Raw genomic sequence first — 14,208 nt, forward strand, 5'->3', positions numbered from 1 at the left:
TTCAGTAACACAACTGTGAATAGAAGAACATAGGAAGAAACTACATATTGCTAAGAAAGTTTGTAATAACAATTTTTCTGCTTTAGCACAGATGTAGGAGCTATGGCATGTGGTAGACAAAGAGAACAGGAAAAGGTAGACAGCTAGAAACATTAATTTAAAGAAAGCAAAGAGAAATATCCAAGGTCTCAGAAACGAGCCTTCAGACTCTATACATGGACAGAAGTGATATCAGCCAAAAAACCCCACAGGTTTTGAAAAGCAAGTTAATGACTCTGGGTGTACAAGGGAAAGTATGAATTTTTAACCTTTACCCAGTTATCCTCCCTCTCTCCCTGTAATTAATATGCAACAGTGATTACACGTACAACTTCATACCACAGCAGAAAACACTAAATCACTGCACCTCTGACACAGACAACTGAGCTCTGACCTCTTGATAGCTGCTCCACAGGCACTGCCATTTCACTGAGACAACTTGTTTTGTGAGTTTTTTTTTTTTCCAACGTAACTTCCACTTAAAATCCTTTCTCCTTGCTAAGAGCTGACAAATTTATGAATGCTTCCCAGTAGTAAGCAGCAAAATACTTTATCCCATTTGTTTTCCTATAATTACAATTTATTTTTCATCTGTCTGTAGGGTAGGTAGAACTTAGCACTGCTGAAGTCTCCAAAAGTCTTCTGGAACACAGAAGGTAACCATTTCTAAGTTAACACCCTCCCTCCAACAATATGTTTCAACTTTCTTAAAACACCTTTTTCTGCTTCTATGTACCTTTCCTGCAGACACCTAAACCTGTTTCAAGGTTAAACTAGGAGCTGCTATTCTCAATACGAATGTACACTGCCTGAGTTTCAAACTCTCTCTGAAGGAGATGTATGTAATCTGAGTTCTGAAAAAGAAAGCCCTGGACATTGAAACAGGTAATTCATCTAACAAGCTATTTCTGAGGAAATCTGAAACACGGTGATGTAGTTTCAAGATTTCTTTATGGAGTTGTTTTCATTTACATTAAGAAGGACATGGAGTTGTCAGAGTAAATCCAGAGGAGGGCCACGGGGGTGGATCAGGGGACTGGAGCACTTCCCGTATGAAAACAGGCTGAAAAAGTTGGAGCTGTTCAGCCTGGAGAAGAGAAGGCTGCGTGGAGACCTCATAGCAGCCTACCAGTACCTGAAGGGGGCCTACAAGGATGCTGGAGAGGGACTCTTCGTTAGGGATTGTAGTGATAGGACGAGGGGTAACGGGATTAAACTTAAATAGAAGTTCAGGTTAGATATAAGGAAGAAGTTCTTTACTGTGAGGGTGGTGAGGCACTGGAACAGGTTGCCCAAGGAAGTTGTGAATGCTCCACCCCGGTAGTGTTCAAGGGCAGTTTGGCTGGAGTCTTGGGTGACTTGGTTTAGTGTGTGGTGTCCCTGCCTGTGGCAGGGGGGTTGGAACTAGATGATCTTAAGGTCCTTTCCAACCCTAACTATTCTATGAATCTCTGATTTTGTAATATAGCCAGTTACTGAAGAAACTAACTTCCTTCCAAAATCACTAGGACCACTGCTGGGAACAAAAATCACTCCATTGATTTTGAGAGGAGATACAACTTGCATCCACAAGTATCAGTTACTCATCAGCATCCCAAAACGACTGGCACCTTGAGAAGACAAATTAGTATTTCTTGGCCCAGACAGAATTCTTGCTTCTTTCTAAATATTTGCACTACAAATTAGAGGTGGGAAAGCACAAGGAAAAAAAATTAAAACAAAAAAACCCCACTAGGCAGCAGCATCAAAGTACAAGCAGCCAAATCACTATGAAAAACTGTGTAGACAACCAAAATGGCATTAACAAGTACTATGAAAATCAATGAGGTAGCTCTGCATAAATTCATATGCTGCTGTCTGAACGGCATGAGAAGGAAAAAGCCAAGGTCCTTGCTTGAAAGCATTAATAAGCAGAAAACATGCCCATGCTGGTGTTCAGCTCAGCACCTTTCTGGTTATACTTCATTTTCAAAAAATTTCTTACTTAAAAGTGTTGAAAGTTAAATAAAAGACACGCATTTTAGACATAGAGATTAGAAAACTTTCACTAATAGCATACAAGCTCCTGCAGACTCCAGCCAAAATTCAACCCCCCATTGAAGCAAGCACTGTAAAAAGGAAGTGGAAGACCCAAAGAAGCTGCAGTCTATGAAGACAGAAGCCAGGAGAAAGGCCTTTCTTCATTTTATGTATCAATGAGACGCAGTAAGACCCAAATTAAAAAAAAACAACCCACAATACAAACAAATGAAAATAAGAATTCCAACCAAACTGCTCATGTCAGAAAGAGTATACAGTGCTATGCAGCAACAGAATACGCACAGCAACAGTTTCACCAGAAAAACACATGGGTGAAAAGGAAACAAAGACAGCACAGAAGAATGGAGTTATAGTAAGTCATTAGAGTTAAATTACATTTTTTCCCAGTACTTGTAATATAGAGAGTACTCTGCCACTGTCATCTATCATCATAACAGAATAGTAGCCCACTCCTAGACATCATGGGCCTAATGGACAATTCTTGAGTACAAGCTGCTGTAAATCCAGGAACTGAACAGATCTGAACATACCAAATGCTTAAATAGCTAAATCACCCTTGTTGTTTTATTTCCATTCTTCTGATCTCTCATTTGCAGCTCAAAGCCTCAGCATCTTTGCTCACTGCTAGTATTATCAACCAAACAATACCATTAAAAAAAAAAAGAAAAAAGTTAAGGATTCATAGAGTAATGCTTTATTTAGTAGAAGAACCACACAGAGGAAAGTGAAGTTATCGGGCAAAACACATTCAGACCAGAATGATTGATTAGAATGACCAGGACTGTTCAGGTTGTTCAAAAGCCACTGGAATGAAGTCAAGCTATTGCAAATTTGTCTTTGTCAGTTTTTTTATCTGAAGTGTTAGAACTAGGAAGAAGATGCTATATGGAAAAAGGTCCCAATGGGACTATTCACTGAGACTCCAAAAAACAAACGGAGGCTTAAATAACAGTTATTTAAAAAACCAAGAGAACACCAAGTGCATTAATCAAACCATTTCTAAAATACAGCAAAAAAATTACTCTCTCATCTGTGGTGATGAAGTTCAGCAAACTGCCACGTTTTTACAGCTGGCATAATTCGGTATTGTCACCTTTGGTAACGAGTACAAACTCTTACAGAATCCTATCATCCTTCTGTCATACTGTTTTACTAATAACCTCCCCACAAACATTTTAAAATCTAATATAGTCCCATATACCTTAAAGAAAACTGAACACATGGAATCATCACACCATCTCCTCTTCAGTTTTTAGTCTTTGCACCTCCAGCTGTTCACCAAGGTCACTGTTCACTCAAAACAATTATTTAAAGCTTTCAAACTTCAGATCTTCCTAACTTCAACAGTAAGCATCAGCCACTTATTTCTGATACGTCTTACTAGCAATTTATTTATCAGTATGGAAGAATAAAACCTAAATGAAAATGTTAATACAGATAGTGCTTGGGAGTAAAATAAACTATTCAGAGAAAACACAACCAGTATGCATGTGCCCAGTCATTAGAAGATGTTTGCATGAAGGCTCCAAAATTTTCTGTTTAGCCAAGTGCTCAGTATCAGAAAAATAATTCAAAGACAGACACATAAACAATTTCCCATACCCTTCATTTTACATGAAAATATTTGTGGGGTTCTAGTTCTAATCTCAGCAACATTACCACTATTCTAGTGAGAATATAAGAAAAGCAGCATATAGAACACATAAGGCCTGATGACTACACAGGGGAATAAAACAGGAATAAAATAGGAAATGTTCTGAAATGTACAAACGTAACCTAGCTTTGCTTCCAAGGAAATGCCATTAGAACTATGCCAGAATCACATTAAGACCTGGAAGTCAAATCCGCAAAGCTTAGGAAAAGCCAGAGTTTGCTCATTCATACACACACAGAGCTTTTATTTACAAAGCTATTTTGCCCTCATGTACCCAGCATTCCTATCTCATTAAAAGAACAAGGAGAGAGGGTGACTGCTGCAATAGTCTATTTTCCCCTCCCCCCACAAGACTACATAAAAATATAAAAACAGAAACCAAGGGAAAACCCCTATTGCTTTAACCTTTTATGCATACAGTAACTTTCAGGACAGGCATTCTTCTGAGGGTCACATCAATTTCCAAATTCACTTCTATCACTATCAGTGCAAAGTTGACTGATTTGCTCACGATGAACACAGTAGTAAGATGCTCTCCTGAGTCCAAGGTTAAGATCACTGCAGCTTGAAATATTCTGGTCACCAAATGGGGACATTGACAAATTCATCTGTTCTTCAAAATATAAGCAGTACTAATGCCAGCATTTCCTAAGCATACAGGGCCTCATTCTGCAGCCTCAAAATGGTTCTTTACAGAGAGAAGAAATACTAGATTTTTAAGAAGGTCTGTCCAAATACTTACTATAATTAGACTAGGGGAACCAGCAAATTATTTACTCATAGAAACTGATTCTTTCTTCACAAAATGGTCCTACAATTTAATACTAACATGTCCACATTTTTCTGCATTGTAGACTCCTTTCTGAAAACTAGGATTTACTTAATTTAGCAGACAGCTGGACAATTCCTTAAACTCATTTCCAAACAGAAAGGGCTTAAGTACAGTTTACAATTCTCATGGCTACTGCATTTAATGGCATTTTATAAGTAAAAAAATCAACATAATTTTATGCACAAATAGCTATGATACATGGTTAGGAAGAATACAGTCTACCATTCAAATTCCAGATGAAGTGTACAGTTGGCAGTTAAAATGAACTGCATACATAGGTACAGAAAATCTATCAAGTTACATCTGAGACCCAAACATGAAAGCACATTTCACCCTCTAGGTCACAACCCAGCAAGGCATTTAAGCCTGAGAGCAACATCATACATCTGAGTAGTCCCACATAATTCAGTTGCATGTGGTGTACCAGCATAAGCACATTCAAGTGCTTTGCTTTATTTAAACTGCAGCTATCAGAATACAAGTGATGTTACACTTGAATTTCTTGGGTTTGTAAACTACTATCTTAAAGACTTTAGAGATCTTTCTAGCTATTAAAATATTTTTACCTGAAATGAGAACTAAGATATTAGCAGTAAAGAGGCTAACATAGTTTTTCCTCTATGTGTAAACTGTTAGGATTACTCTACATTTCAATATTGAAACCTGATTAGCCAGGTTTTTTTGCTTTGTATCACTCTTAGATGCTCTTCTGCTAGTACACTGCTGTAAAGTTTATGCTCTAAATAGTGTTAAGTGTACTGCATTGGAACTATGCGTAGATAAAGGCAGTTTTTATTCTGTTATTTTAGTCACGTATAAACATCTTTTTAGAAGAGCTGTTTAAAAAAACTAAGCAACTGTTTCACCTATTTATAAGCACTGTGTTTTGTAGACTTCAGTTAGCAAGCTGAACTAGCCATTAGTTAATTTTACCAGTACATGAAAAAAAAAAAAAAAAACAACCAACACTCAGGGAAACAAAAGCTTATTCACTTCAAACACAAACAGAAAAAAAAATAACACTGACTTGACAGACATCTGTAACTTAGTATGCAGTTTAACATAGAGGAGTTTAGCATACAGAAATACAGCAAAGCAGACCTTCCACAGCAGATAGAAATATAGAAAAGCAGGCATTATAACAGAAATATAGAAAAGCAGATCTTACAGCACTGGTTTAATGCCAGTAACAGCCAGATACTAGCTCTAGCCAGAAACAAAAATCAGTCTACTCACGCTCATGGTATCATGCCTGCTTTCTTCTCCTGTCCCAGTTACAACTTCCTTGGTAGAAACATTCCTCCTAGTCTTAAGATTTAAATTATTTACTCTAGCAGTGCTGCATCTTAATAAACCCTAATTTGTTCCAGCACAGATAGCAACAGAAGCAACCTAAAGAAGCTACAAGGAGATAATGCTATCTCCACTGTGATCCACGCCACATCACAGCTCAAATACATGAATCCTTCTCATGCAAGGCCTAATGGCATGTGCACAAAATGCCATTAAAGAAAAACAAATAAAAAAAAAATAATCACATTTTAGGTGTATTCCCTGGATCTTCTAAATATCCCAAGAACACTGATGTTTTTTCAGGGATTACATATTGTTAACACAGACATTACAGTTTGCAATTTTCCATTCTTTCAATGAGGACCACTGTAGTTAAACATGCTTAAATTTTATAGAAGTTTATTTCTTAATCCTAGTATTTTTACTGAAATTTGGATCATGTGACTAAAACTAGAGAGATCACTAAGAATTCAGCAACAAAGCAGCACACAAAAAGAGCTTTCTTTTCCAAAGAACAAATAAGACTACAGGTTGCATCATTTAAAAAAGTTATAGATGATACACAAATGTTAAAAAAAAGTTAAAAGGTGAGGTACAAATTATGAGAAAAGATGCGCAAAAATTACAAAAGGTCACACTGAAATAGCAAGAATGTTGTTTGGCTCAGGTGTAGCTATAAGTCACAATTGTCTTGACTTCAAACACTGTTACTATTCAAGTCTTTGAAGTGAGCTGGTTTGCAGAGACAATGAATACAATTATTTTACAGTACATCTCATTCCAAAATTTGCTTATTTAATACCACAACCTGCATTATTCAATCCCTTAATTGAAATGTAGTTCTGCTAAGCCAACTACATAGAAAAGAAAAAGTATTTTTATATCAAAACGATCTTGAACATGTAAGAATTAAGTCAATAGTAATGACAATATTTTAGTAAACAATACATTATTGTGAAATTACTTATATTTGGGTAATCTGGTGAAAGCAGCTGTTTTATATTCCCTAGTTCCACTAAAAAGGAAAAGTGCAATAAGATCCCCTATTGACAGCTGCATTCAAAAACATACCAGTTACATAAGTTTGCAAATTATACTGTGCCAGAGTTAAATATCTAAGCATTTTAACGACAGTTTTAAAATGCTATCTCAGCAAGAATGACTCAACTTCACTGCATAAGCTGTGCTCCAGATAAGAAGCAACCAGCTTGATTTTATAGAAAAAAACTTTTTTTTATTCTGCTTTAACTCAAATTGCTCTGAGTTCTGCCTGTTTAGACCTGCAAGTTTCACCAGTCATTTGGCATTTCCATCTCTCAGTTTCAAAAGTATCTCAAGTTCACCTACAGACAGTTAAGTAAATACTTGGAAAACAGGTATAGTTTTCTACTGTACGTCATGGGGAGAGATTTACCAGAAACCACCAACCAAAGCACTAAACCCATAAACCAGAGCTAGGACTTGCCTGTATCTGAGAAAAACACTCTTCTGTGCCAGATTGTGAGAGGAGAGACCAGCTCTCTCCAGACAAGCTACATTTATCTGAGGATTTTATCAGGAATCTGTCCATGAGGAAAACATTAATAACTGGCATGATGGATCAGCAAGTCTTAGCCCAGTCTCACATACAAAAGATAGGCCCAGAAAGGCTTGAAAAGAAATCTTTAGGAGCAGCTGTCCCTACCCCAAGGAAAAATGCTGGTATACCTATCAGAACTGTTTTTCTTTCCTTCAATTGCTACTTTAATAGGTAAAATGTAAAACATCCCTGACCCATGTTTCCCTCCCCCTACCCTGTGTCTCTGATGTTATTCATAGAGAAACTATGAATAGTAACAGGAGGGAAACTATCAGAGAAGAAATGCGGCTAGAACTTGCATAATTTTTTGTCATTTGTCAATTCACAGAGGGTCCTGAGTACCAGCAGCTGTCTTTAATTTCACTAGTGCTTCACAAACCCTGCTTCAGCCACCTAACCACTGAAACAGTATATATACAGGCTCAGGGAAGTGCTACATTGGCTCCTATTTGGAAAGTAATTTTGTAGAATCACAAGAGTTAGAACTGCTTTAGAATGTTTCTTGCTGCTCTGATGTTAAACATCACAACCTAAGGAAAACATACCACCTACTGCTCTCATGATCTAGAACTGCCTTCTGCTTAAAAACAATTAAAAAATTCCTTTGATTGACACACAGGACCTTAAACCTTAAGGTTACCATGCTGGCCAGCTGACTGACCAGCACCTTCTCATTTGAGGAAAAGTACTACTAAAAAAAAATAAATTAATTCCTCACAAGTACTATGGTAAACCTTAGTTTTGCAACAGCAAAATTTTGCCATACACAGTACTAAAACTTATCTAAAACTTATCGAACAGATGTCTACGAAATCAATTCTTTTGAAACTATTAACCTGCAGCCAGTCTTAAAGCTGTATCATATCTACTATAACACAAACTAATGTAATAAAAAGCTTAGACATATGCTCAGAACCTCTGGCATTTAACATGCAAGTCCAATTATTCAGTACATCACTGGACAACTTTTTATTCGAGGAGAGCGTTTTACTTCTATCTACTTTGAACATGCACGCTGGTAGATCACAGCTCATCAGTGTAACCTTTGCTCACGACATTGTTTTCAAAGACAGAGAAACCTCTCAAAACTTTAAACGCGTGAAAGGCGTTGGCAAGGGAAAACCGCCCGCGGCATAGTAATGTCACTATCTGGGGAGTGCTTGATGCTCCGACCATCGCTAGGGTGGGGTGCTTTATAAATAGATGCGTGTTGGTTGTTTTTTTTTTTTTGTTTCCCCAGTGGCGTGCCCCAAGCGTTTGGGTGGTGATGGGAGAGAAGACTGTTTATAGCCATTATTAAATGAACTCTAAATCGGCCAAGGATATGGGGGAGGGGGTAGCTGCTGCTACCTGACCCAGGCCCAAAATCCTCTGCTCACCCGTCTCCGCCCCTGCCCAGCCCCGAGGGGCTGCCGTGCCACCCCGTACCCTTCGGTCACGCCGCCTGCAATGCAGGGGCTGCGCAGCGCGGCCAGGCCACCTTCAGCCCTGGGGGAGATGTGGGGGGGTAATGGCTCCTAGCAGCAGCATCCCACATCAGGCTCGCACCCGCACCGCCCCCCTTCCTATTTCCCTCCTTTTCGCCGCCCCGACCCGCTACCGGCTGCTGCCGCCGGGGATGGCGCCTGCCTCCTCACCAGGGCTACCGAGGAGCCCCCACCCCCTCCAGGCCTGCCCCCTCCCGCCGCGTCCGCCCCCACATGTTTACAGGCCCCATGGCCCGGGCGGCGGTGGACGCGGTCCCCTCCAGCCCCACCGCCGCCCCTCACCCGCCTCAGCCCGGCCCGCCGGCGGCCCCGCACTGCGCAGCGCTACTTACCCCCTGGGCCGCGGTGGACGGCGCCGGCTGTGGCGGGCAGGGCCGCGCTCCCGAAGGTGCGTGGGGGCAGGGAAGCCGGGGACGGCCGCAGGGGGGCCGCCAGCGGGGGGGCAGGCCGGGGGGGAAGGGGAAGGAGGGGAAAAAGGAGAAGGGGAGGGGGGCACCCGGCGGGCGGCCTTGCCTCAGTTCATTCACAAGCGGCGGCTGTCGAGGGCGGCTCTGTGCCCAGGAGGAGCCTAGCGCTCATTTCGCCTCCACTCCTCTCCCCCCCTCCTCGCTCGCCGCCGCCGCCGGCCCCCCCCCTCCGCGGCCCCCTCCCGCCGCCCGAGCTCCGCGCCCACTCGCGCACTACCGCGAAGCGTTCTCCGCCCCTCGCGGACGAACACACACGCGCGCGCGCACTGGGCCCCCGCCTCTGCCTCCTCCCTCCGCGCAGGCGCGCCGGGAGCCGCCGCGCGCGCGCCGAAGAGGGAGGGGAGGTGAGAGTGGGTGCGCGCGCACGCGCTCCTCTTCGCCCATTCCCTCCGCGCCCGGGGGGTGCATAGGCACGCGCCAGTTTCCCCGCTCCTTATCCCCCCCCTCTCTCCTCAGTTAACCAACACCAAAGCGCGTCAAACACCGTTTGTCACGGCGAAAACCCGCCTCTGGCGCAGCGGGCGGGATACCCGGATGTTAGGGCTGGGAGGGCAGCAAACACACGGGGGATAGCGGTGGGGCCGTTACAGGTATTACATCACCCTCTGCCCCATGCCCCCCGTGCTGCGCCGCACCGAGCATACGCGGAGGCGAGGCACGAGCTTGGGCGGGGTAACAGCCGAAGACGTTAACGGCACCGCCCCCTTCCCCAAGCGGGGAGGTTGAGGCGGAGTGTTGGGGGCGTGCGTGGTCGGTCCCGATGCCGAGGCGGTGGCATCGGCAGCGGCGTTATTTCATTGTCGCTGCTCGCCTGAGGTCGAGGAAGGAGGCCGGCAGGCAGGCAGGCAGCGGTGCCCAGGCGGTATCGCCCGCAGTGGTGTGTCTCGTCTCCTTGAGGAGGCAGCGGGCGCGGGGAGCAGCGCTTCTTGCCTCTCGGTGGGGACGGGCTGTGGAGAAGCCGCCCTGTTCGTGTTCCGTTCCCGAAGCCGCGGGCGGGCGCAGCGCCGCAGGGATGCTCTGGGATATCCTCTTAGCTGGCTAAACCAGATCCCTGGAGGCTGCCCCGCTGGAAGCACAACCGCTGGCAAAATCAGCAGCGGATTACCACTAATGAACGCATAATGGGTTTAATAATCTATTAATCCCGCGATTTTCAGTGACCCTTTGATGAAGGCTGGCGTGTTGACAAAAGGGACGGGAATGTATTCAGGGAGCTGCTCCCCCCCGCCAGTCTGCAGAGAACAAATTTAGAGAAGAAGCTGTTACCCAAGCCTCTATTTTGTCTGGGGGAGTGAGAGGGGGAGGACGACGAATGTTGGGCTGTGGGAGAGGATACTCAAGGAGGCTGTGAGAGGGGTGGCTGGTGGCGGGGGACAGACGATGACGGACGACGACGTCCTCCGTGCGGCTAATTCCAGCATGCCAGGGTTAAATCACGGGTCTGGGTTTTTTTGAGATGCAGTGGATGCGAGGAGGAGTACTTTTAAGGGGAGGATTAGGAATGCATAGTAGTTTTTGAGGGTGTGAAGAAAGAATTGTCCACAGAGGGAGAGATAGAGAAGAGGACTTCGGAGGTGAAGTGGGTACTTAGTTAAAGGATCAGGAAAGTTGTCTGCTTTAGATAGTTTCCATCGTTAACAGCAGTCAGAGTAAACAGCCCTGTGATAAGGTTTCCCTAAACGGAATGTCTGGAAAGCCCCAAATTGCCAGTTATGTTCCCTTAGCCTTTCGAGAAAACAATCGGTGCAGCTTTATCCCGAGTGTGCCGCCGGCTGCAGGCAGTTAATCGAGGGCTCTTGTGCAGGTAAGGCTCCAAAAACAGCAAAGCCCTTCCCGGAGATAGCTAAAAAAGCTGTAACAAATACAACAAAACCTCATCCTTGTAGGGCTTTCCTGTGACAGATAAATCAACTCTGTTTCGGTGTGATTACAAAATCGCCACTTTCCATTGCTGACTGTGACGGAACGGTATGTTGATATCCCAATGGCGTTTGTTAGTGTGGTACTGAACGCCACTCAGTAGTGCCCGATATCGTGTTGGCTGCTCAAGACCTTTGAATTCTAGTTAAATGCAGCAAAGTTTGTTAGCGGAAACAAACCTTTAGGGAGATTTAAATGTAAAATATTCTGAAAATACATTGTGGGAGAGCAAAATGTATACAGTGTATTTCACAAGAAAAGGGAGACTTTGGAAGGTCATGAGAAAGTAATTCCCATAATCTTAATCAATGAAATTTCGAACCTCTCTTGGTATCCAAAGATAATTGGTTACAATTTTGATGCAGTTCAGATTTTAAAAACTGCATTTCCCCTCCTACACCCCCCCCCAAAAAAAACCAAAAAACAACCAAACAAAAACCAAACAACCCTTCTACAATGTACAGACAAGGCAGAGGTTATGTAGGATTGTTCCTGCAGGCATGTGCCATGCATCTTTAACCTCTGCACTTTTTTTTACATTTAATTTTTCACCTTTTTTATCCACTTTAATAAATCTCTCCTAAGACTTTGAGTTACATACAATTGTGGATTTCATTTAGATTCTGTTACCTTCAGCTGTGTTTTTGTGTTTTTGTGTTGTTTGTTGTTGTGGTTTTTTTGTGTGTGTTTTGGTTTTTTGTTTTTTTGTTTTTTTTTTTTTTTTTAAGTAAAAGTGAATGAAAACATGGCCCAGGTTTTGGGGGCGGGGTTTGTGTGGGGTTTGTTTTGTTTTGTTTTGTGATGCCCTTGTTTTACGCTGCTGGAATGTAATGACAGCAGAGAGTTTGCTGCTGTCATTTTCTATTTACATTTTTCTTGGGAAATTGGATGGAGTCAAATTACCACAGCATTTTCTTAAAGTGTAGCTTTTATTTTAGTTTGTTGGTTTTGCCTGGCCTGTTGTACTGACAATGAGAATAAATATTTACAAGAAATTCAAACATCACTTTTAATTAGGACACAACAGCTGTGTATAATGTATGGCTCTAGTATGCATCTTTGTAGCTGATAAGACTACATATCCCAGCATGCAACTATATTTTCTCCTTAGCTGTAGCTCAAGACTGGATACAGTTGACTGGGACCTGTGGTCACTAGAGTCATTACAATCAAGGAAGCTGTAACAAGAACCACTGTTTCAACCAGTGTTGAAACTTTCAACACTGCATCATCAACCATAACTGAATTATTGAGAAGATTCATATTTCACTGTTTGGAACAAGAAAATCCATTAGCACAATAAGGCATATTTAAAATGACCTGCTCTTCCATGGTAAATTTTTAGAGAATATTATTTTTAAAGATTTTTTTTTCCGCTTCCTGTTACAGCTTTAAAAAAGTCTTTAAATGGATATTTGCCAAGAGTATTTCTAAACAAAATCTATGTATCTAAATAAATGGATATTTACAACCTATGCACACTTGGTTATTGCAGGCAGGAGGATGATTTTGTCCAGTGCATTCATTAAAACTGTCAATTTAGAAAATTTCACACTTTTCCTGATAAAGCTGCTCCCAATAGCATCACTTCCCATCAAAAAAGAATATGAGACTGCAGTTGCTACTGGGATCGAATGGCAATTTAATTCCAGTGTAGAATCAGTTTCTATTGCAAGGGCCATATTCTGTCTGAGTCTCCTGTAATCTCTGTGTGTTGGTATTGCTCAAAGCTCCTTTTAACTCTTCAAGTTTTAATACCAGTTGGTTAAACTTCTTTTATTACAAGGCATATCATGAGGTATGGGAATTTTGACTGTATGTTCTTTAAACAGTGGACATTTAGTACAAATATTAACTGTCATAGAATCATGGCATAGTTTGGGTTGGAAGGGACCTTCAAAGGTCATTTGTCAAACCCTCCTGCAATGAGCAGTGATATCCTCAACTAGATCAGGTTGCCTAAAACTACATCCAGCCTGTGCTTGAATGTCTGCAGGGATGGTTGCATTCCACGACCTCTCTGCATAGCTTGTTTCAGTATTTTACCACCTTCATTGTAAAAAATGTCTTCCTCACATCCACCCTGAATCTTCCTTCTTTCAGTTAAAAACCATCACCCCTAATCCTGTTGCAACAGGCCTTGCTAAAAAGTCTCTGCCCATCTTATAGGTCCCTTTTAAGAACTGAAAGGCTGCAGTAAGGTCTCCCCAGAGTATTTTCTTTTTCATTCTGAACACCCCCAACTCTCTCAGCCTTTCATCATAGATGTGTTCCATTCCTCTGATCATTTTTGTGGCCCTCCCCTGGACCTTTTCCAACAGATCCATATCTTTCCTGTACTGAGGACTCCAAAGCTGGATGCAGTACTCCAGGTGAAGTTGCAAGATTTAGATTTCTTGATTCCTAATTGAAAAAGCTGTACTTCTTTCAGTGTTTCACATGTAGTTCATTCAAAAGGTCAGAAAAAGCAGAACCTTTAGGTTTCAGCTTCCCTTACTTATCATGCCAGTTTCCCCTCTCTATGTTGTCTTATGTAGGCAGGAAATAATATATTTGAAGTTACTCTGCACTCTGAAGAGGTAGTAGACTGTGGGGTTCTGTTTTGCTTGGAATAGGAGTTGTATCACCTAACAATACTTATCTAAATGTTAGATATATAATTAAGCTGTTGTCCAGGCTGTTGTGGTCCAGTGGAAGGAGACAGGCACCTTCATGTGGTTGTTACTGCAGTGCTTACACTGGTGTCCAAAGAGGGTTGGGTGAGTTGCCTTCTGAAGGTGAATTTTCTCTCCTATGGTTTCTGTGACTACAGAAGATTCTGAAATCACCACCTCGACTAGACCCTTAATTTTTATGTGGCTAAAATTTATTATCTGTGGTGCTTAGAGGTTATCTAA

The 14,208-nt window shown here is 42.2% G+C and overlaps 1 protein-coding gene across 7 annotated transcripts in view; it reads right to left on the bottom strand.

Annotated features, from left to right (window-relative positions):
• The window catches only part of PPM1A (protein phosphatase, Mg2+/Mn2+ dependent 1A), a 36,245-nt gene extending 26,615 nt beyond the window's left edge, over positions 1-9,630 (bottom strand). For all 7 annotated transcript variants that reach the window (XR_013956866.1, XR_013956867.1, XR_013956868.1 and 4 more), the window contains exon 1: positions 9,257-9,630. The gene's annotated coding sequence lies outside the window, so the exon portion shown is untranslated. The remainder of the gene's footprint in view (positions 1-9,256) is intronic.
• Positions 9,631-14,208: the final 4,578 nt, after the last annotated feature.

This window comes from Psittacula echo, assembly GCF_963264785.1.
Source record: "Psittacula echo genome assembly, chromosome: 5".
Classification (NCBI taxonomy): domain Eukaryota; kingdom Metazoa; phylum Chordata; class Aves; order Psittaciformes; family Psittacidae; genus Psittacula; species Psittacula echo.